Here is a 24,079-nt window from a genome sequence, read left to right as displayed (position 1 = left end):
TTTGCCTTATTGAACCTCATTAGGTTCACCCGAGCCCAGCTTTCCAGCCTGTCAAGGTCCCTCTGAATGGCCTCCATTCCCTCCACCGTATCGACTGCACCACTCAGCTTGGTGTCATCAGCAAACTTGCTGAGGGTGCACTCCATTCCCTCATCGATGTCATTAATAAAGATGTTAAAGAGCACCGGTCCCAAGACAGACCCTTGAGGGACACCGCTCGTTACCGGCCTCCACCTGGACATAGAGCCATTGACCACCACCCTCTGTCTGCGGCCTTTCAACCAATTGCTTATCCATCTAGTTGTCCACCCGTCAAATCCACTTCCCTCCAGTTTGGAGATGAGGATGTGATGGGGGACCATGTCAAAGGCCTTGCTCAGGTCCAGGTAAACGACATCAGTTGCCTTCCCTTCGTCCACCAATGCCGTCACTCCATCATAGAAGGCCACAAGATTAGTTAAGCATGACCTTCCCCTGGTGAAGCCATGCTGGCTATCTAGGATCACGTGCTCGTTCTTTATGTGATCAAGCATATTGTCCAGGAGGATCTGTTCCATAATCTTCCCAGGCACGGAGGTGAGACTCACCGGCCTGTAGTTACCCAGGTCCTCCCTGCTCCCCTTCTTGTAAATGGGAGTGACGTGACCCTTCCTCCAATCGTCCGGGACCTCACCTGACAGCCACGACTTCTCAAATATGATGGAGAGCGGCTCAGCAACCACCTCAGCCAGCTCCTTCAGGACCCTGGGATGCACGCCATCTGGCCCCATAGACTTATACTCATTCAGTCTAAGGAGGCACTCTCGGACTTGCTCAACCCTTACAGTGGGGAGGGATTTACCTCCTTGGTCCCCACATAGAGGTATGGGGGTGCAAGACTTAGGGACATGAAAAAGACTAGAATCCTGGCCACCAGTGAAGACCGAGGTGAAGAACTCATTCAGCACCTCAGCTTTCTCTTCATCTGTTGAAGCCATTTCTCCTTTTAAATTTACCAAAGTAGGTACGCCCGTTTTGGCCTGTCTCTTCTGGCCAATGTACCTGTAGAAGGTTTTCTTATTGTTTTTCACGTCCCTGGCCAAGTTCAGTTCTGCCTGCGCCTTGGCTTTCCTGATCCCACGTCTGCAAGTCCGGACGGCATCCCTGTATTCTTCCCAGGTGACACAGCCTTGTTTCCAGAGCTTGTACACCCCTTTCTTCACCCTCAGTTCTCTTAGCAGGTCCTTGCTGAGCCATGCCGGTTTTCTACCTCTCCTGCCCACTTTCTTAATCAGGGGAATGGAGACCTCTTGTGCTGCCAGGAGGGCATCCTTGAAGAGCAGCCAGCTCTCCTCAACGTCCTTATCTTTGAGGGCAGCGCGCCGGGGGATCTTGGCCAGCATTCCATTGAGTAGCTTGAAGTCTGCTCTTCTAAAGTTCAGCGTCCTGGTCCTGCTCTTTACCAGGCCCACATCGCTTGAGATCACAAACTCAACCAGGGCATGATCGCTGGAGCCTAGGCATCCTCCAACCTTGACGCCTTTGATGATCTCCTCAGCGTTGGTGAGCAGCAGGTCCAGCAACGCTTGACCTCTGGTCGGTCTGTCCAATACCTGAACCAGAAAGCTATCATCAATGGATTCCAAGAGCCTTCTGGAGCTCTTGCAGCTCGCCGTGTGGTTTTTCCAACAAATGTCCGGATGGTTGAAGTCCCCCACCAGGACAAGAGCCCGTGAGGCAGACGCCTCACGCATCTGGAGCAAGAAAGCCTCATCAGCAGCCTCCCCTTGGTCAGGTGGCCTGTAGTATACCCCTAATACCAGCTGACCTTTATTAGTCCCATCTCTAATCCTAACCCACAGGCTCTCAACCTGTTCTTGACTGTTTCTCATGGGGAGCTCCTCACAGTTTATCCAATCTCTGACATAGAGAGCAACTCCCCCACCCTTCCTACCTCTCCTATCTCTCCTAAAGAGTCTATAGCCGGCGATGGCAGTATCCCAATTGTGGGAGTCATCCCACCATGTTTCTGTGATAGCAACAATGTCATAACTTTCAGAATGCATCACAGTTTCCAGTTCCTCCTTCTTGTTACTCAGGCTTCGTGCATTAGTATAAAGGCACTTCAGCCGGGCTGTCCGTCTCACCACCTTCATAAGCGATCCAGGATCCGCTAGAACAGCAGCATCCCCAGCATCCCCCTGCCCTACTCCCTCCTTTTGCACTCTGCCATCATTGCCCACATAGTTTGGTACAATCCCTCGAATGAACCGTTCAACCCCAGTAGCCTTTATTTTGCCCCCTTCCTCCTTTACCCGGGGGCTCCCTGCTTGAAGGAACCGCCCGAGATCCCCCTTGACCACGCGGTCAGTCGCTGCTGATCGGTCCGGGACGGCTCCGAGTCAGGCGACTTCGGCGATCAGAAAAGCCTCTCCTCTCCTCTCCTCTCCTCTCCTCTCCTCTCCTCTCCTCTCCTCTCCTCTCCTCTCCTCTCCTCTCCTCTCCTCTCCTCTCCTCTCCTCTCCTCTCCTCTCCTCTCCTTCCCTTCTCTGCCCTCTCCTAACCACTCCTCCCGTCCCCTTCCCTCTGCTCCCCTTCCTTTCCTTACCTTCCTTTTCTCTCCTCCTTTCTCTTTTTTCTCTTTTCTCCTTTCTCTTTTCTCTCTCCTCCTTTCTCTTTTCTCTTTTCTCTTTCATTTTATTTTATTGTTTTATTTTATTTTATTTTATTTTATTTTATTTTATTTTATTTTATTTTATTTTATTTTATTTTATTTCTGTTAACAAAAACGTCAGGGCTATGTCTTCTGTAAACTTTCTCAGTTTACTGCCGATTACAGAATTCTAGACTAAAATGTTCACTATACTACATTTAGTAGTACAGGGATTAATGTCTTGGTCTCAGTCTGGACTAGATACTTTCCATTCTCAAGTAATGAAAAATAAAAGACTAAAACAATGATTATTTTGTCACAGAAACATTACATTATACAGATAAAAGTTACTGAGTGCACATGATAGAAAAATATCAAGAGTACATTCTGAAGCTCAAAGGAAATCTCTCTAACTTTTCTGGGTTTGAGATTAATCTTCACAGAAGAGTGAAGTAACTTAGCTCAGAGACAAGAACATACTGTTGTTGCATCAGCTACAAGCTCAAGATAAAGCATGCCTGTGCCTGAGGAAGACGAAAGGTATGCAAACAGTCTGTGACAATCTGGTCTCTGGAGTGCAGAGGATGACAATACATCCAGATTTACTACAACTAGCACATAATTCATCCATTATACCCCATCAGCTGATGAGTCCCCCACCTACATTGCCATAAATTTGGATTGCACTCTGGGAACTCCAGATGATTTTAAAACATAATGTTCTCTCTAGTCACCTGAAAAAAATAGATTCCAGATTTTATACTTAATAATTTTACTGCTTGGCAGTAGATGCTATTTTTGCTTTGTAGGCTATTGCAGAAACACCTAATTGATTCACCACCATCAGTGTGTTACATCATACTCAGCAATAAACAGCTTGATTCCAATCCAAACCAGCTTTTGTAGCCAATATACCAGAAAAACTTCTGTGAAACCATCTGTGACTGTCAACTTTAAAAGGTTAGAGACATGCACTGTTAAAGTGAGCTAGAGCCAACGTAAGTGGAGGCTAGGAATCTGCACAGCTAAGTGCCAAAGTGGATAAATTCTTGAAATTCTGTTAGGACAGCAGGTGATCTAATTACAGCTGGCTGCTCATCCTATGTATCTCTGCAGCAAACTTTTCTTACAGGAAAATTATATACTGTCTTAAGGGAAGCTAATGTTGGCTCATTTATATAGAATGAAATAATACTTGAACCTCTCTTTTGTATCAGTTCTTTGTTATTAAGCTTAAAAGTCTACATCTGAACAGTACCTTTGGCCCAGAAATTATTGATTTATTTTTGATATCTTTTGTGATGAAATTTTGTGATGACCTTCTGGTGACACCAAAATGGCTCCAATTCTGAGATAAAAACTTTACAATAGCCTCCTTCCAGCACCTTGACAAGCCCCAAACTATCTGCTTCATGGCAGCAAGTTTGCTTTTCATGACCCTTAGAGCCAAGATTTCAATATTTACTATCTTCTCTCTTGTATACACTCATTGGATATACCTTCTACATGCATACTTAACCAGTACACATTTATTTTCATCAAAAAGTTATTTGTTTAACTCTTGTAAACAGAGGTGTCTAAATTTGCAAATTTAGAAATGCTTCGGAGCATAATTGCACAACTGCCCTTAGACAGCTAAGAACTTGGCAATATGTTGCACTAAATCTGTGGTATGAAACTGGCCAACTTCCACTGTTATCATTTTTGTTCATATAACTACACTGCTAGCAGAATATAACAAATGTTATTTAAATATATATAACAGATTAGTAAGAATATCCCCACATAGAGATGCTTCTTGACTGTTAATACTACACAGTTATTTTTTATTTTTGTGACTACATCTGAAATTGTCTTTGAAAACATTCCTTGAACAGAATGTACTATTGTACATTGTCGTATTAAACAAGCTTATTACCTTTGCTTTATCACATTTTCAAAGATAGGAAATGGTGAAACAAATTGTGTATGTACACTGTAAGTAATACTGTGCAAGTTTTGAATAGAGGTTGTATTGGATGCACAGCTATTTCATGAAGCATGAATTATAAATATGCATATTAAGTCATTTTATTCCTAGCTGACCAATTCAGGAGTCACTGAATTTTGTTATGAGGCTGTGGGAAAAAGGATGAGAGCAGAGAGCTTGGAAGAGTTTCTCTTCACTCCTTACAGATGTGATTCAGGGAAAGTGAGCTCTGTAAATGGGTGCTGCAACACAATGTTGCTAATAAGCTTTTGCCTTTCTTGAATGTGTGCTAGAATTTTATTGACAGTGGATATATTCTGCCTTGTGAGAAAAGAGGAAAGCAACTTGTTTTGCCATCTGCTAATCTAGTGAGCATCTAGCTAATTTAGGAGCAACTGAAAGTTCACACAACAGCATGAAAAGCAGAAGGTCTAACACCTGGGGAAACTGAGCCAATACCCTCTTCATTTTTTTTTTTTTTTAAGTTTCTATTTCTTTTGTTTGTTTTCTTGTTTTCTTCCTCCTATTGCTCTATTGATATTATATTTGTGCACTAAACTTAAATGCTTTGAAAAGTAATGCAAGAAATGTGAGAAATAAGACAACTGGAATGCTTAATACACAACCAAAACTATAACTAAACAGGCATAGAAAAAATGTGATGAGAAAGCTCTGATGACTGGTTATACAGAATGTTTAGCTTGTTCAAAATAACAGGTGGGAGGAAAAAGAAATGACAGGGGTTCAAGCACTTCTGAGGTAAAGAAAACTGACAGTACAGCTGCGGAAGTTTTAAGTAAATTAGAAATATCTTAGAATCAAAAGCTGAGATCAGTTTGGAAGAGTGATGATGAATGCAGTAAAAATTAATCAGTCACAGAAGCTGACAAAAGGAAGAACTGCATTTCAAGCATTAGGAACAAAGTAAACTCAGAAAATAGTTAAAAATACCTGCTGAAATGACTGCCAGTGTTACTTGATGTCTCCCAAGAATATTCACAGAAAAACATCAGATTGGAACTTCTGTTTTGAGAACAGGCATATGAACTAATGTTTTTCTTTAAGACTGCTCATTAGTAAAAGAGGCTTTTTTGAGGCACGGTGTCTTTATGTGCTGTGCTAATTGTGTTTTACAAGCTACTCTCTTGCTTATATATTCCAGTGAAATGTTTGGATTTTTTATATTATTTTATTGATAACTACTATTGCTCATTTTTAATACCTGGTGGAGGACAAAGCAAAAAATTATGCTGAAAAGGGAGAAAAAGAAAATTTTTAAGCAGAAAGTCCATCTGGAAGTAGAAGTCTTCATCAGCTCATGCTTCATGCAGTTATTGCAAAACAGAGATGAAGTCTCTCATATATACTGTCTGGCAGGCTGAGATACAGATTGGTCAGGATAAGTGGCAACCAGCCTCCTTCTTCCTATGTAATTTAAGCCTCCAAAATATTACCGCTTTATGAGGACAGATTTCACAATATAATTTATACTACATGTTGTTCTTTCCATGTTGTAAGTGGAATTAGTTTTCATTAGCTATTCAGCAGAGTGGTCAATGGAAACATCTTCTATGTTCAGTGTGCCTTTTTTTGGCTAAGAAAAAAGTTTCAGCTTGGGTCACTGAACAGTATTAATCATAATTCTGGATTACATGGAAGCAGAAGAGGAAAATAAGTCTTTGTGGCAGAAAATGCCTGGAAATGATTTTCAAGACAGCCAGCAAAACAAGCAAATTATCTTTGCTGCAAGGACAATTGACCATATTCTAGTTGAATAATATAATGCTTTTTAGTGTCATGTCTGTTTTACATAAGATACACAATTATTTATTTACTAAAGAAGGGATTGAAACTCAAATTTTCCTTATTCCAGAGGAAAATGTTCACCACTTACCTGTGAAACTACTTTTTTAATTATTTTCTTCAGTATCTAAAGGGGGGGCTAAAATAAAGAAGGGGACAGACTCTTTAGCAGGTCGGTTGTGATAGGACAAGGGGAAATGATTTCAAACTAAAAGAGGAGCAATTTAGATTGGATATAAGGAAGAAGTTTTTTATGGTTAGTGCTGTGAAGCACTGCAGGGGGTTGCACAGAGAGGTCGTGGATGCCCTGGCCCTGGAGACGTTCAAGGTGAAGCTGGATGGTGCTCTGGGCCTGACCTATCTGCAGGTGTCCCAATTCGTTGCAGGGGATCTGGACTACATGACCTTTAAAAGCCCCTTCCAACTCTAATGATTCTATGATTCTATGACAGTGTCTTCAAATGACTTCTAGCTGTTTGACTGGTAGAGACAACCTGCAGTTCTGACTTCTGAAGCCCCACCGTCTCCACTTAGCAACCCACATGTTCACCATCAGAATGTCTATTACATTTTGATACTCTTAGACTTCTAACCCTCCTCATGTCCTACTTATACCTTCCTTATTGCAATTTGAGCTCATAATTTCTTTCCCAGGAAACAGAGTACAGGAATAACTACTCCAGGCATTAGCTATCACAAGATCTTCTCCATTAGGATTTTGTGAAGAATGTAAGCTGGCATTATATCCATGAGTTTCTGGACAGTATTGGAACATGATTGCTCATGTGGAGATATCTAGGAATAAGTTATCTCTAAGCTTTCAGTATTGAAAGTTGAGAAATACAGGTATTTTGGAAGCCTGGTGCTTGAGGAGTAACCAGCTGATTGGTTTTGAGAATCACAGTCTTGACACAAATACCTGAAGTGGGATGTGCAACACAACATAAATCTCTAAATAATCTAACTATTGTAACCTGTCAGGGCAATAACAAATATAACAGAATAATTTGTATCCTTTTTAGACATTTACTCATGTAAAATTCAAACATATATTCTCATTATAATATTTTTATTATTTTAAGAGTTTGAGTTAGGAAGGAAGAAGTGAGTTCCTAAAACAGCTGTTTTCTTTTCCATTTGTCTTTTTCTGTTTTTTTCTGTTTTCTTTTTCTTCCTCATTCTCTTTCTTTTTTCTTTCTTTTTCTCCTTCTTTTTCCTTTTTTTTTTTTTTTTTTTCCTTTCAGAATTCTGAAAGCAATTACTGTATAGTGATATAGTTACATGAAGAAGTAAAATTATATTGAGCCATACCTGGTTGAAGATGACCCTATGGGTGCAGTATACATAAAACAATAGAAGACAAAGAATAAAGAAAAAAAAAAAAAGGAAAAAAAAAGATTTTATCATGATGGACATTTTAGCAATTATTCAATTATTTAAATCTCTAGAGAATATTCAGAGTGTACTATTAAAAATGTGAGCAATATTAAATAAATTCCCAGCTCCATCATCACAGAGATTACGTTAGTGTTCTGTCTTTGCTGATGATTCTGTTGTATTCTTTTGCTCCAAAGATTTTATGAGTAAGCCTCACTCTTGCCAAGGTCTCACACAGGGAGATCCCATTGTAGGACCAAAGCTGTAATTCTCAACTTCCACTTCCCTTGCTTGGTTTATCTGTTGAAAGAAATTTTGTGTGTGAACTGGAGAAAATGACATATATATTAGCTGCCTCAAAGAAGAGTCCTGTTTTATTTTCTACGATTGTATGGAATTTGATTAATGATCAAAAATGTTGGAATTCCAGCTAACTTGGGAAAAAAGTAGTACTCAGTGGAGGTCATATAATAAAGAGCAGCTAAAAATAAAGTGACAGCAATCACCATAGAGCCTGATAACTGAATCTCTAGTGCCTCACATAAATACTGTTTTTAGGTATCTTTTATCAATTCTACAGCAAGAGCCAGATGTCTAATATCTAGTAAGTGAGTTTATATAAATCAGTTCTTTACTTGGTCAGCTTTGTGATATCACTTTATCTCAATTTTATACTTTGTTTTAAAAAGTAAAAATTACGAAAAAGAAAAGCAAGCCAAAAAAGAAAAAAGAAAACAAAACAAAACCAAACCAAATCCAACAGAAAAATATTGAATTCCAACCTACCTGCTCCTGGGACTTTTAAAAGTATGTCTTGTAAATATTTTAATCTACGTACTTAGATATTTTATGAAATGTTGCAACTTTACTACTGTTTGTATTAGGTCAAATCTATAGAAAATACCTAAGTGACAACGAGTAGCTAAGTATTTCCATATGTGTATAAAAGTGCGTCTGAGCAAGTTCTTTATGGATAGCTACTGCTTACTTTAACTGCTTTAAAATGCTTTAAAATAGGCTCTTATTTATTTCATCCAATGGATTCCTGATTATAGTGTGTACATATGATTTGAGACAAATCAAATCCAAAATCCTGTACATGGACAGAAGCTGAGAAAAAAATAGCCTTCTGTTATGGTGAAGAATAAACAGTGCCCTTAGCTATACCCTAAGCTGGTATAATGTGCAGAGCTCACTGTGACATAAAAGGCATCAGGAATCCATGAATGAAATGGGTGGGCCATGGCTTAGCTGTGCCTTGCTGTCTTACTGTCTTTCTTTGTTTCCCTGCCTTTTATTTATATCTTCTAAGATGAATACTGATATATGTGGGCAGCTTAAAAAAAAAAAAAAAGTTAAAAGAACAAATGAACACTTCTGAGAAAGGCAGTCTGATTTTCTTAAAATGGTGTGTGGTAAAATACCAGTTTAGAGTTGCTACAACCAACATTTGGACTTGCTTAACAAACACAGCACTTAAAATTAATGGCATTCTACAATATATTTCTTTATTTTTATATTCCTTATAATTGAAGAACAGAAATTTGGCACTACTAGAAAACTTTAGGAGTCAGTAATTTCCAAAAGCTATAAATTTGTTTCCCATGCACTACCAACCTGTTAATACACTCAATGTAAAGATATCAGTGCAAATCACACAAAGAAACTGAGTATTAAAGTACTCTGAGTGTACTGAGAGTGGGGAATGAAACAACGGACCTGTCATGAACTCATTAGATTTCTACAAATTTCAAGGAAAATAAGCAAATAAAACAGTTTTCTACTTTCATGTATCATATACTGGCCAATTTGAAAACTGAAGAGACAAAATCTGAAACTATTTTATACTATTTTATACTTGCAAGAAACTTTTCATGCAGAATATTTATTGACTATCTACATGATAACTTGGATAACTTAGTAGCATTTAATAATGTATTATTTATTCATATTATCTTACTGGTAATATGATAGTGCAGCACTGGGGCCAGTATGACAGAGACTGGCAAAGGTGTTTGAAAAGCCCAACAAGAAAAAAAATATTTTTGCTTCCTTCACAGATTTAAAGGCAAATTATGAAGGCTCTTTGAAGATTTATATGTGTTTTGCCTGAAGAGGTTTGTCTAACTGGGAATTTCAGACTTGGCTGACAACAACTTACTACTTATACTCCATAGGCCTTTCTACAGCTTTTGAATTTCATTTTCTGAAAAATATGATAGAGACAAGACAAACTTCACTGATTTAACCATTGTTTCTTATGAACATATGAATACTGTGTAGAAGTCACAAATGACTTTTCAACTGTTTTCCAACTGATTGGACTCGATGATATCTTGAGGTCTCTTCCAACTCCTGCAGCTATTCTGTGATTCTGGGACATATACTGTGTAGCACCTCTGAGTGGGACGATTTGCAGAGTTATCATTCAGAATCTTAAATTCATGAAACTATGTTGAAAATAAAAATTGCCTTGTAGCTTGCTTTCATCTTCCATTTCACTTGCTGATAAGGTAGAAACCATTACAATCGACAGCAAAAAGATGCAAACTGCGAATTCATTTATATAACTCTATAAACTCATACCTCATACTTAATTGTAACACTTTCCAGCAAAAATAATATTGTGCATATAGATTGAATTTTGCAACTTATTTTGTTTTGTAATAATTTTTCTTCAAACATACTGAAATCTCTTCTTTCACCACTTCTCCTCAGCCCAGATAAGCAATTCTTTCATGCTTCCTGCCACCTCCTTGTGCTGTATGAGCCCCTCCTCTTATTTCTACTTAATCTATCAAGATGTATTTGGCATTTTGTTGGACTGATGTTCTACGTAAATTCACTGGGGAGATGAATAAGAAAGGAAGTAGATGAAAAGCAGCTGAAAAACACTTTGTCTTAGAATAAATGAATATACTTTTTCAAACTATTCTCACAAACACACACTCCACATCTTCTTTGGTCTGACAATAGTCATTGGAAATTGCATCCAAATGGTATTTTTTTATTTGATATTCTAAGCCTCTGAAAATGGGTTTTACCACTCTCTCGCTCAGTCATACCTCTTTCTTCTAAAAGATTGGGAATTTAAGTTGAAATTGTTTGATAGCATTGCTGTATATGCTGTCTGAATAAAACATACTTGATTCCTTGTGCACACTGGATGGCTAGGTAAGCTGCAAATTATCTGTTTGGTCCCTTCAGAATTACTTTGCTTTTGCAGCTCAAAGTGACTGGCAGCAACATGAGAGGCAAGTGTTCCAGAAGAGCAGAGGCTGCATTTATAAATTTCTGATAACTGCATCAGTAGGAAAAGGAAAGCCTCCCAGTGAAGCAATAATTACTTTAAAAGATGCAGGTATTTTCAAAGCTTGGATGCTGAAGACAGAAAATAGGCAATATGGAAAATGTTTCAGTGGATTGAATGATTCCACAAATATTTTCACATAAATTCTTTGTATACTGAAAGCCTGTTATAAGCAGTAACTTTCTTAGATTTATTTTCTGTCTGTTTTAAAATACCTTCTTTAATGTCATACTTTTTCAGGAAATTAATTCAGAAAAAAACGTGTAAATGAAGCAACAGCATCTATATGGATTTCAACAAACTCATGCATAATTCTTTAGAAATTACTTAAGTGAAATTTGTCATAAAATATTACTTTTGTCTTGCTATTTGCTTGAAGGACACTAATCATTGTTTATGTGCTCAAATTAAGAAACTATCTTTTTATATTAACTTCAGAGAAAGACAAAATTTTTAGTACAGAAAGACAAACATGATTCTAACTGCTGACTTAAATCTGCATTGCTTTGTATACAATCCTTGTTCAGCATCTCAGACTGTTGCCTTTAAGATATTCTGTAACTCATCACACTTTTGTGTATTTTATTAGACAGAGGGGGTTCAGTAAAATGAAGTTTTGAATATAAAGATAAATTTAAATGATAAACTGAATTAGATTCAATTCAAACAAATCTGAATATGAATATATAATCCAAGTAATTTGAATATGAATCAATTATTTTAAAGGGAGCTTGATCAGAACTAAAGATTTAGGCAGAACAAATTTCACCAGAATCCATATTCATCTGACAACCAAGACTATCAGATTCCATACTAGAATTAATAATGTTGCCACTTTCAGTGAGGATGTATTTTTCCTAGCCTTTAGAAAAACAAATGGAACAAAACTTGTATCTCTCTTTTCCTCGTAAAATTGTCAGTGTAAGTCCATCCAAGTAGAAATAAAGAATGTGAGCTGCACTTACAGCTAACAGTCTTATGGAGGAAGGTATCTGTCTGTCCTGACAAAATGAAATGTTACTATTCTAAAAACCTATAGACTTTAGCTGGACTTAGGATCAGCGATAGAGTCTTCAGAACATAATTTGGACTGAGATAATACTGTTTGCTTAGATCTTGCTTTACTTTCCTAGATAATTTTTTGGAAATTGTCTTAAAGTTTAAGTTTACATGACGCAGCGTGTACATGAGAAATAAGCACACAGGACCAATTTGTTTGACTGGAATTCTAAAGAAAAGACATATTCATCTCTTAAACTGCCATCTTGCTCTGCCTGTCTGAATGAGAATTTGTAGAATAACCTCGAAGTAGCAGACAAATGATGATCAATGTTCATACTCCTCTTTCTCTTGTAAGCTTGTGCTATGACAGCAAGAGATTTGTTATCTTTTGCCATGATCTAAAAGAAAATTCTCACATACATATGTCTCCTTTCTATTAGTTAGCCTACTTAATTATTAGTTGTACTAGTTAATTTATATTTGCTTTAACATTGCAGTAGTATCTAGCAGACCAAAATCAGATTAAAGTCCTGACATAAGACATGCAATATACAGGTTTGATGAGATGGTTAAGATACCTTGGAAATATATTCTCAAGTGGGAAATTCAAGCAGTGGAGGAAGAAAGCACAGGCACTGAATTGTGAATTAAGCTGCCTAAGTTCAGATTGAAATTGTTATAAAGATAAGAACAGGTCCTATGTCTTCCAGTTTGTTCATTGTTACTGGAACACAGCTTCTTGTAACTGATCAAATTTCTTGATGCATTTCTGTCACTTTGGATATGGAGAAACTAAGAAGATAGACAGTTAAACAAGCACCTACAAAAAGACATCTCTACTCCTTTCCCAGGCTGTTTCAGTCCTGGCACCTCTCTGCTTCCCTTATTTGCTCCATCCATTACACTCAGGCCCTTCACTAAAGTGATCAGCAGTACAGGAGGCTGGGATCAGTACCCAATGGATTTCTTCTTGTATGTTTTGTCTGCTATTGCAAGACTTTCTCCAGGGGCTTCAGTCCTCTGGAGGAATCCGTACCCCACTGTAGGTCACTCAGAGATGGAATCCCTTGTAGATGTGCCTCCTCTAGCATGAAGGTCCTCTTTCCAATTGTCCCCCACTGTGTTCTCTTCCACATGCGTCTTCCCATAACTTTGTCTGTGTGTCCTCACATAGCCTCACCTCTTTTTTTCTGTAAGTTTGAGCAGAGGTACCATGTGCTCCTCTGATAAGTTGAAGTCTTTGTGGGCAGTATGCTGCAACACGGGCAGCCAAATTGGCTAGACTTGTCTCCAGTCAGCACAGGGTGGCTCTACCCATCATCACCGTTACTGAAACCCTGATGTGTATGGCCAGTACAAGCCAGCGTGCTCTAAATTACTTGGCTAAAATTAGAAAGTTCTTCTGGAGAAAAAAATAAATAAATATGATATTCTATGGAAATTGAAGAGGATTTTAATAATGCATCTTTTAATGAGAAAATGGCACATGGATAATCTTTGTGATTACCAGTCATGTTGGGTTGTTAATAATCACATCTCCTTTTGTCACTGCTTTTGATGATGACACACTGATCAGTAGTTATTCCAGATTTGCAGACTGAAAATTCAGTTTCATATGTTTTCAAGGCATTGAATGCGGGGTATTTTCACAATCTGTGGCAGAGGGCTTCAGAGATACTGGACAACTGCATTCACATGGCACACTCACCGCTCTCCCATTTTCTGCTTCTCTACCACCATGCACCAACCCTTCAGTGGATGACACACTCTCAATGCAAAAGTCAAGCAGATGTCCTGTCATGCAGTTTTGCCATATTCCCTCAAAAATTAGCGGTTGATAATCTCTTCTCTACTTTTTTATTTTAGAGTGACTCTGGGATGCTAGAAGTCTGCTTTTGGGAAGATTTTGTGTAGCATGAGGACCTTGCTGTAGGATTTTTAAGAGAAAGCCTTTGTTTAGAGCACGCTGTCTTTTTGTTTTAGGAAGAACATATTCCTTATATTTCATTCTTGGAGCAAAGTAGATTATGTCCAGACAGAAAGGTACTTGGAAAAATAATTGATTTTATTTCTATTCTGTATTGATTATTCCCACATATACTACCATTAGTCATACCCAGGAATTTCCTTGCAGGGAAATGGAAGGACAGGGTGGTTTAGGACTTCTCTGCAGCTGTTCTAAATTATACTGGAATAAGACTGAATCATACGGTTTTTAGAAGACTGAAGATTTAGCCTTTAATATAAGATAAATCCCAAACTCAGCCTCAATTCTCATTGAAATAGTTCACAACTTTGTTGAGGTTGAAATTCATTGCTTATTTTGAAAATTGTGGTAAAAAACCAAATCCTTGAAATCAGAAAGAAAAAGAAATAGAACAGTGTAAGCAAAAGAAGTCTAGCAGAAAACTTTAAAATGTACACAATAAGAAACTATATTAAAACAAAAGATTGACTGATGGCTTCATCAGGAAGACTAGCGCTGCTTTCTAGCTTTTATTAATTTCAGGGGCTCAGTATCAGGTAAGTTTCCATCTGATTAAATAGAATTTTACAAGTAATTTAAGAGGAAATGCATATATTAGTTTAATGATACCTCCTTTTTTTTTTTTTTCCCCCTAATTTCAACATTTTTCATTATTTTTTCCAACCATTTTTTTCTTCTTAGCATTATTTTTCTTCTCTTGCCCACTTTTTCCAGTTCATCATCCATGCTGTGTAACTTTGCTTCCTAACACTCTTCCTTTATCACCTATATCATTACAACAACTGTATATAGTTAATGAGGACAGTGGTTTGAGAGCCAAAACACTTCATTTTTCCCCCATTCTTGTCCTCTCTTTGCCTAGTAGAGCACAGATTTTAGAAATAGGCAGGACATGGATTTAACTTGTTTTAAGAGTATTCCAAGTGTTTGTACTTATCCTAATTCCTTTACTCTTGAATATTGTGTGTTTGCATGTATCTGCATACAAAGCATGTTGGGCAAATGCTCCTTCTCTAAAATCTATAAAAATATGTCACAGTATGGCACAGAGAACAGTTGTAGCATAATGTTATTAGGGGATGTTTTTGCTCTCTCTGAAGAATCACAAAATGCAGGAAGAAATACAAAGCTTAGAGGACCTTGGTAAGAAACTTCATGCTTCCATGTCTCTTGTTTCCCCTCTCAACCATTGCTTTGTCAATCTAAATCATAAATACAGTAAAGAGAGGAAAGCTAGGATGAGTGACGGTATGGCAACATGTTGTGGGGGGAGCTGCACAATTGCATAGCATGGTGGGAGAACGTATGCAGAATCTGCCAGAGTGAGGGAGTAATGAGAGGCTGGAGAAAGTCAAAATATTTTTTCTTTGTTTTTCCCACTAAATATCTGTGCTGGCACTGTATGCCAGGCACAGTGATCTCATAGGGTTTTTAAGCTACGCTGTCATGATAATGTCACCTGTGTTCACCTATTAGCAGAACCAAGATATTTAATAGAAAATTCCAGGGAATTTTGTGAAGTGTCTGCTTCATCGCGGACATTCACATCATGTTTACTCCTGACTGAGAAGAGCTGAAAGATAATAAAGAGTGATCCCATGTCCGTTGTAGATATTAAGAAATCATCCACTGAATTTGGCTAGACTTGTATCAGGCATGTTAAAGTGGGATGAAACTGTACATGCCCACTGCAATATTTCCTGACTTCATAATCCAGTGCTTCATCAGTAAGCACAGCAGGTAGGGAGAAGTGGCTCTCAACCTTTCTATGTGTTCAATAATTATCCGTGTTTTTCTCCTTTATTAATCTCTAATTCATGACTGAATTTGAATGGATTAGCAATGTCATTTGCAAACTTTTTTGGCAACTGCTTCAGCTCCAATAGCTATTATATTTGGTGTTGAAAACGTCAATCTTTTGATATCTGTGGTAGCAAATTGTGGTCCCTGGCACTAGCTAATATCCTGTGGCTCATTGCTCTGATATTTTATTGTTTCTCATATATTTTTTTTCTTGTGATTCAATGTGAAAGAAGTTGAATGTCATTCTCCTGTATGTTATCAGGAGACATTATGTTCTTTCCCTTGCATACATAGTGTTTATGTGAATTATTTCTGATGGTAATTACTCTGTACAGATAGATGCAGCAGGGGCAAATGAATTATTAGTCAGCTGGAGTAGTCTGATCTTCCATATACCTTGGAAAACCCATAGCACGATTGCAAGATCACGGTCTCCTGTTTCTACATAATGATCTCCTGTTGCTTTGCAAATGAAACGCCAAAACAAATGTGCACAATAACATTTTGCATAGTAAACACAGAATTGAGCCTGTCTCTTTAAATATTTTGGAAAAAAAAAAAAAAGCATTTCTTTTTCTTACGCAAATGAACATTTTCTAAAGCATCTATCAAGTTGTAGATGAGAACTGTAAAACTGTTTGAACTTTTAACATAACTACTCATCTGTCAAGATTTGTCGTCCTTTTTATAGCTCATCTGTCAAATAAGTTATTTTATCCTTTGAATTCAAGAGCAGACATGGCTTAGTAACTATTAGTCCTTACAGCTTGTTCATTAGTCTTTCTTTTGTCTTCACATCTTTCTGTGCAATTATTCCTCGTTGTGCAACAGTTTTCTAGTTAGCGTTTGGTATTTAACATGTTCACCATCTAATATACCAAATACTTCTGGGTCATGTTATGTCTTTTTATTTAAATAACACTTCACATTTATATCTTAGAACAAAAGCATGTGCTATAGATTTTTTACTCTGGAAACAAAAGGATTTTTTTTTTTTTTTTTTTTTAATAAAAAAAAAGGAAAAGAAGAAGAAGAAAGAAGAAAAAAGGAGACTAGGAAACCTTTTGGAACTTCCTAATTCCTTCTGGTACCAGCTGAAGCAGTGGCTGGAGCAGCCCACTTTTTTGATCACTTTGGCTTTACTGCATTTGATGCTCTGGAAAATAGGTAGGCACCATCATGCTGAAGGTTAGTGGCCTTATCACATCTGCTGACTTCTCCAAACATTGCTGATTCTCAATAGACCTCATGCATAGCAACTGGATGATATTTTTGCCACATCTCAACCTTCCTTATGCCAATTTCAACTGTTTAAGAGGTGCTGCAGGTTCAGTCACCATCTTATTCCTTTAGGCTTATATGTGTTAAACTGATGCCTGATTCAGACATGGAAAGAGGAGGTTAATAAGTAAACAGGGGCTTCAGAAAAAATCATACAGTACCCATGGATTTTAGGCAACACAGAAGGAAGAAGCCCAAATTTAAATTAAAAGAGTTGCACATTTACATCATGTCCTTCTTTCTGTTTAAGAAAAGATGCACCAATTAATCTGAAGCAATTCCATCTGGTTCCCAATTACAAAACCATCAAAGAAAAGATTAAGAAAGACTCCACTTTCCAATCATTAATCATCTTTTTTTTTCTTTCTGCTTAATACCACAATCTTTTGAAGATTAAGGCCAAAGTAGTAAAAATTTCAGTACACTGAGCAAGTTAAGACTAAATAGGCAAACACTCTTGCAGTCTGAAAGAGCAATCACCACCCAAGATTTCCTGCTTTGGTAGATAAAAGGGAATCCAGCATGCCTGCTGCCTGCAGTTGTCTCAGAAATAACAGAAGAGGAGGGTAGTCTCTTGGGTACACAGTTATTTAGGGCTTAAAAGGTCAAAACACCTGAATGTCTACTGATAGTCAGTGGAGATCATGTGGCTAAAGTACAGTAAACTTCACAGGCAGAATACTTTCTTAAAAGAGCAGCCAGGGTTGAAATAGCCAGATTTTACACTAACTTTAGTTACCAGATGGATTTAAGTCATACAGAGGATTATAACCTGAAGAGGTCAAGTCTACAGAGAGTGGGTACAGTCACAAAGATGCATGAATTTTTAGAGAATGTGGGTGATGTAAAAATAATGAATAATTTTCACTATATAATTGCAACTCAGGTATCAAACAAAAATTTTCAATTTAAACTACAAAAGAAAAGAGCAAAACCATATCTGTTCCTTGAATTAAGAGTAATTTCCTTACCATATTCATTGAATAATTTCCTTTCCAGCCATCTTCTCATCTTCTTATGGAGACTAAGACTCAGCCAAGAAGTTTTTCATGCATGCATTGAGCCATTCCAATCCCAGGATTTTTATTTTTTGAATGCAGTAGTAGAGGAGGAGAAGAAAGAAAAGTAGGTGTCTTGCTTCTTGTGAAGGCAAGCAATGAAGAATTCAGAAAAGTTCATTGTGCTCCTAAATACTATGATCTCCATGTGATGCCCAGCTCATAGCAATGTTTCATTTCTGTTTCTGCTGTGATTTCAGTAAAAATGCACATTACTAAAGACATATTCAAAGGGTGTTATGGATGGCTTTACACAGAAAAAAATGGAGGGTTAAAGTATAACATAGAAATACAGCTGTCAAAAGCAAAGTTGGGGTAAATGAATAGAGTCAACACTGAACAGTCTCCATAGTATAGGCACATATATGATGATGTGCCTGATTTCTTCGAGTTTTTATCTCTACAGAAATATACAATTTTCCTTTGGCTACCAGTATTCTAGACATTTTTCTGTTTCACTAAAGTCATTGGCTTAGGGCTCAAATGTTGTGTAGAGGAATTACTGAAACCCATAACTATCTTAGGTAAACATAATTTCCTGGAGAAGTTCAGCTGTTGAATTCAAACACTGCTGTTTTTCAACATCTCATCAGTCTCCACCAGAAATAAGCATACACTTTTATGGTCCTTTAATTCCTTTAAAAGCTTATTTTATTATTTTTAAAAGTTTTTATTTTTTTCACGGAATTTGGATGAATTATGACTTCTAAGTTCATAGAATTTGGTTCTGTACCCAGACACATGCAGAAGGGCTATCAAGTTCTGCCAGCAGGATGACATTATATTTAGACGAGTCTCTGTATTGTGTGGTCTGAGTGACACAATCTAAAATGAAAAAAAAATAGAGGGTTTACTTAAAATAAAAGGAAGAATTGGTACAGAAAATTGTAACTTAACTGTGTTCACTTTCTTGAAAGACTCAACATGGATATCAAATAACAGAAACAGAACAACTGCAAAAAATGAGGTGTAAAAACACTATTAACTAAGTAATTATTGTTATTTTAAATAGACAATAAAATCAAACTGATTTAAAAATATAAACTCTTTTTTTCTGCTGCTCTTTGCAGTTTACCTGATCTACTTCATAAGTACTAATTTTGGAATGTAGTCTTTTAAAGATGGGATATTATACTACCTCAATCCATAAACCTGCCAACATTCAATAAAATTTAACCAGTTTTCCTTATTTGTTAATTGGAAAGATAATGAAGTTCTTCTCTTTATTCATGTTTTAATTTCCTGTAGCCTACAGGGTAACAATATGATAACTCTAAAAGAAACTTCTGAAACTCAGTTTAACTTAACTTAATTATAAAATAATTTTCGATTGCATATCCTGAAAACTTCCTTCTCTTGTTCTTGGATGCGTGTGATGAGACGCTCAGGTGCGTCTTATCACCTCCCTTAGACTGCTGGCCAAGTCCTGCCTGAGATGGATGCTGTTGGTTGATTTTGCTGCAAGAGCACATTACTGGCTCAGGTTCAACTTGTCCACCATACAAGTTTCTTCAGAGCTGCTTCCAAGTTGGTTGGCCCCCAGACATGTGCTTGGGGTTTCTTCTCATGTGCAGGATTTGACATTTCCTTTGATGGTACTCAATTTATCTTCTGCAGGCCCATTTCTCCAGTCTGTCCAGTTTTCTCCAAATAGCAGCACAGCCATATGGTCTATCAACTACTTCTCCCAGTTTTTCTGTCATCTGTGACTGGGGGAGTTTTCTTATCCATACCCTGCAGTACCTTTTGCTTGTTAACCTAGACCAACACTTTCACATTTGACTGGGGATTTCCATCTCCCTTCCCTATCACTCCTACTTTAAAGTTGTTCTCACAAGTTTGATCAGCCTGTTGACAAATGTGCTTTTTGTCCAATTGCTCAGTTTGGTCATGTATGTTTCTGCAAGTTCTCAATTTTTAGGGAAAGTTCCTTGGTCATAAAAGCTGAATCACCGTGGCCAACATCAGTGGAGTCAGAGATCTAGAACTTTTATTGACATGATAGTGGTGGGGAAAATGCTATAGACCAAGGATAATTTACACTAGTTTTCAGTTATCCATCACTCTACAAACCTGATTGATACAGTAGAAGAAAAAAAAAGCCTTGTTATTGGAATATCAATGATACATGAAAAGGAAAAATAAAGTTTTCCTTTCTTTTTTTTTTCTATTTCCTTTTTTTAACATTATATCATTACTAAAAGAACTAAATAAAAATCAGGAAATATATACTGAGACAAAAAGTATTTTCATGAAACACGATTAATAGAAATAGGAAAATCAAAACTGCTAGACATATTAGAGAGTACATTATCTTTAAACATCACCTCTGCAATAGCACTAGATATTCATCTCTGATGATGTCCTCTATCTCTCATTTCTACCTTTACTCTCTGCATTTTCTTAACCTCATTAAATTCTTTTCTTAACGTTTCCTCTTTCTTATTTTAACCAGTTATTTCAGTAATCCTTTTCATAATCAATTATTTCACATAACCTTCATTATTTAAAACTATCTTTCTAATAAGGAGTGCTTCTTCTCTGAATATATCCTGTTTCTGTTTTCTCTCACATTTGCTTCTATTAAAGAATCCTTCGTAAACTCCAGAGCCCATTTGTCGCATTATTATAAAGCACTCTATCAGCTCCTTATGATTCCAGAATAAGTGTTGATTTTCTTTCTATTCAGTTACATTCACTTTTCCTCTTATTTGGAAGGGATGGTGGGGAAATAAAAAAAATAGCCAGTGTACAAGCAGAGCAGCTCAGTAATTGTAGAAAGATCATAGGAAATTAAAAGACAGTAGGCCCAGCAGTTCTCCTGAAGGCTATAGGAAATATGCTATGAGTAGAACTGATAAAATTTTCATAAAATTAAGGAAGTTAATAGTAACAGAAGAGATTTAAATATTAGATATTTAACACAGAGCACTTAATTTTCTTGTACTTACTGGATGAGAAGAAAAATTACTTGCAAGAATTTTTCTACACAAAATATTTATGCAGAACAGCTTTTTTACAGAATCAGTCACAGTGCTTAGAAGTCATGATGCCTTAAATAACTCTGTTTGTGTGCTTAAATCTGAGTGCATACTACAATCAATTGAGCAAATTGACTTGCACAGTGTTTCTTTTCCTCACCAAGAAGTTCCTAATGAACACAGAGCAGGTTAACAAACAAAAGCCCCTTTGCTGTGGAGGAAGTGGGCTGTCTGATCTGCATGACTCTACTGTACAGAAAACAAGCTTAAAAGATCTTTGGAAATGTGTAAATCGTTAGGCCAAATAGTGCAGGCTGTTCTGGAACTCAAATGCTCCTTAAGTAAACACAGTGGGATACCAGAAACCATAATCATTTTTAGCTTTTGGTAATAAAGGCTGCCTATTAAAATATGGTATTTGTGATCATGCTATCTATTTGACTAGTCCTGAGGCAAAATCTTGATCTCACTAAAGCCTGGGGGAGATGGGGCTTGCTGGGTAATTAGTAGCTACTATTCTAGTTGCTGGTCCCAGGATTTTGAAGCACTGAAAATAATTGTGGTGTTTTTTTTTTTTTTAATTGACTTATTGATATTGTTTTTACAGGCCTCATTTGATGCTACTATAAAAAATACTTTAGCTTTAAATTGAAGGGATGTATCCTTCCCTTTCTTTTTGCATATTTAGTAAAACTTCAGTATAATATTTTTGCAAACCATAAAATAATAATTTCCACCTTTACTAATATTCACATTTTATTGTTTCCCATCAATTTGGGAACAAGAGTGTCACACAAGAAATAATAGAAACAATTATTTTAAGTATTATGGTGTTAAGTAAGCAGAAAGCAGCATGAACATTTTTCATGGCAAGGTTAAAGAAGCCTTCTTATATACAATATAAACATTAAAACTAACTTTTAACCCATTAATTCCCACATCTGTTTGGTCTGTAGAACAAAGAGTTGAGCATTAAAGATGCTCCAAAGAAATCTGTCTCTTAAATCTGGCATTTATGCCATCCATGGAAATACATAAGTACATATGTATATGTTACTACTATTAGAATCAAATATTCATAATGCATTTGGTTCTTTTTATTCTGCTGTTTAACTTCAATTAACTTGCCCTTAGTCATTCCATGATTCTACTTTTTTTTGTCAGCATCGTTAAGGTGACAGTTGTATAAACGCAGAAGCAACATCTCTGATGCCAGCATAGCTTCAACCAGCCAAGTATCATATCAAAATACAGGTCTTATAATTCAGTGCTATTCTAGACCAACAAGATAACACATTAAAAAGCTTCCTTCTTTTATTATTTAAAGTACCCAATTTTTATATGTCACAACTAAGTTCTACTACTTCCTACTAGAAAGTTTTCCAGAATCCTTTCTACTCCTATTGACAACCACAATAGTATCTCAACCAGATTTCTGAATTAATGTTGCTTAAAATATATTGTAATGTTTTAACACGGTCAACACAAGAGAACAGTTTTAAATTTGACTGCAGTCCCACCAGTATAAATAGAAATACATACAGGTTACTGTTGAACTGTTGCAGAGATGGGAAAAAGAGTATAGGGAGTATCTGGGAAAAAGAGGTAGTGATCTGTGGCATATTTCTGAAAATGAAACTATGGATTCTTATTCAACTAAGTGTCACTGCCCACACTGCTTCTTATAATGCTACTAACACTTAGAACCCAAAGTGAAATGTATTGGAAAATATATCTTACGCATAGTAAAACATCGTATTCTCATCCAAGCTTTGAAATTAATTAATTAATTTAACTTTTTGTCTCTGTGTGTGTATATACACATTCTTTTAATGTGTCTCTGAATAATTTCATTGATATTGATATATGAACAGCAGTCGCATGTTAAGATAGCCAAAAAGGCTGGCAAAATATGATCTGTCTATAGTGCATAGAGCAGTGCAAAATGTTAGGGTTGTGGCAGCCATCTCGCCATTAGTTAATTATGATAGTAAAATACAATGACGTCATCTTGATGTGACTGGGCTTATTCCAATTTCAGAAGTAGTTCAGTGACCTCTACATCTGTGTCTGCATCTGCAATCTGCAAGACTATAGAGCTTGCTGTTGGTATAGCTTTGATTTGCTAGAAAAAATAGGGAATCTTCCGGTCATTTATCTTCAAAATTAATTTTCAAGGCCCTTCGTTTTGTCTTCATGTCTGAAGTCTGTGAAGAAAGTAAGATGGCATAAGATGAAGGAAAATACTCACTACCTTCTGTAATTCCTTTAAGACACAAGATACACTAAAAATTTCTTCTTGGTATTGTAACCCACAAAATTTTACTCTCAGCCAGAAAAGAATTAAGATGATCTGGGAGGAAGTAATAAAGCAGGCTATCCAGATGGGCTCACCACACTTTTTGCAACCTTGAAAAAATAGTCAGCATACAGCAACCTTCAAAGATCTTATATCTCTCATTCATTTATTTAGCAATATCAATAAATTTGGAAATAAAAAGATGTCTTCTTTATTTACCACAGGCGATAAATGAGCTCACTTCATAGAGCACTATAGACTTCGTAATGTTGCAGTGTTGTCCTCACAACCAGATACACCTGTGCTAATGAAAACAAATCCTACCTGGAAATTAAACTTACTAAACAGAATTATTTTTTTTCCTTTCAGAAATGCTGATATATTTTCAAGTTTGAAGACTGCTGTCCTTACAACCACTTCACTGATAAATATGCTTTATGGCTGTGGTCTTAACTGGGAGAAGTAGTGATGAAAGACTTTAGTTGTTGGATTTTTTTAATGTGTTTTATTCAGATACATATGAAACATAAAACATACAAAAAATAAAAAAAAAATTGTGTTGTAATCCTTGAGTAAT

This window comes from Phasianus colchicus, chromosome 2, assembly GCF_987193195.1.
Source record: "Phasianus colchicus chromosome 2, bPhaCol1.hap1.1, whole genome shotgun sequence".
NCBI lineage: Eukaryota > Metazoa > Chordata > Aves > Galliformes > Phasianidae > Phasianus > Phasianus colchicus.
This window is presented reverse-complemented; position numbering follows the sequence as displayed.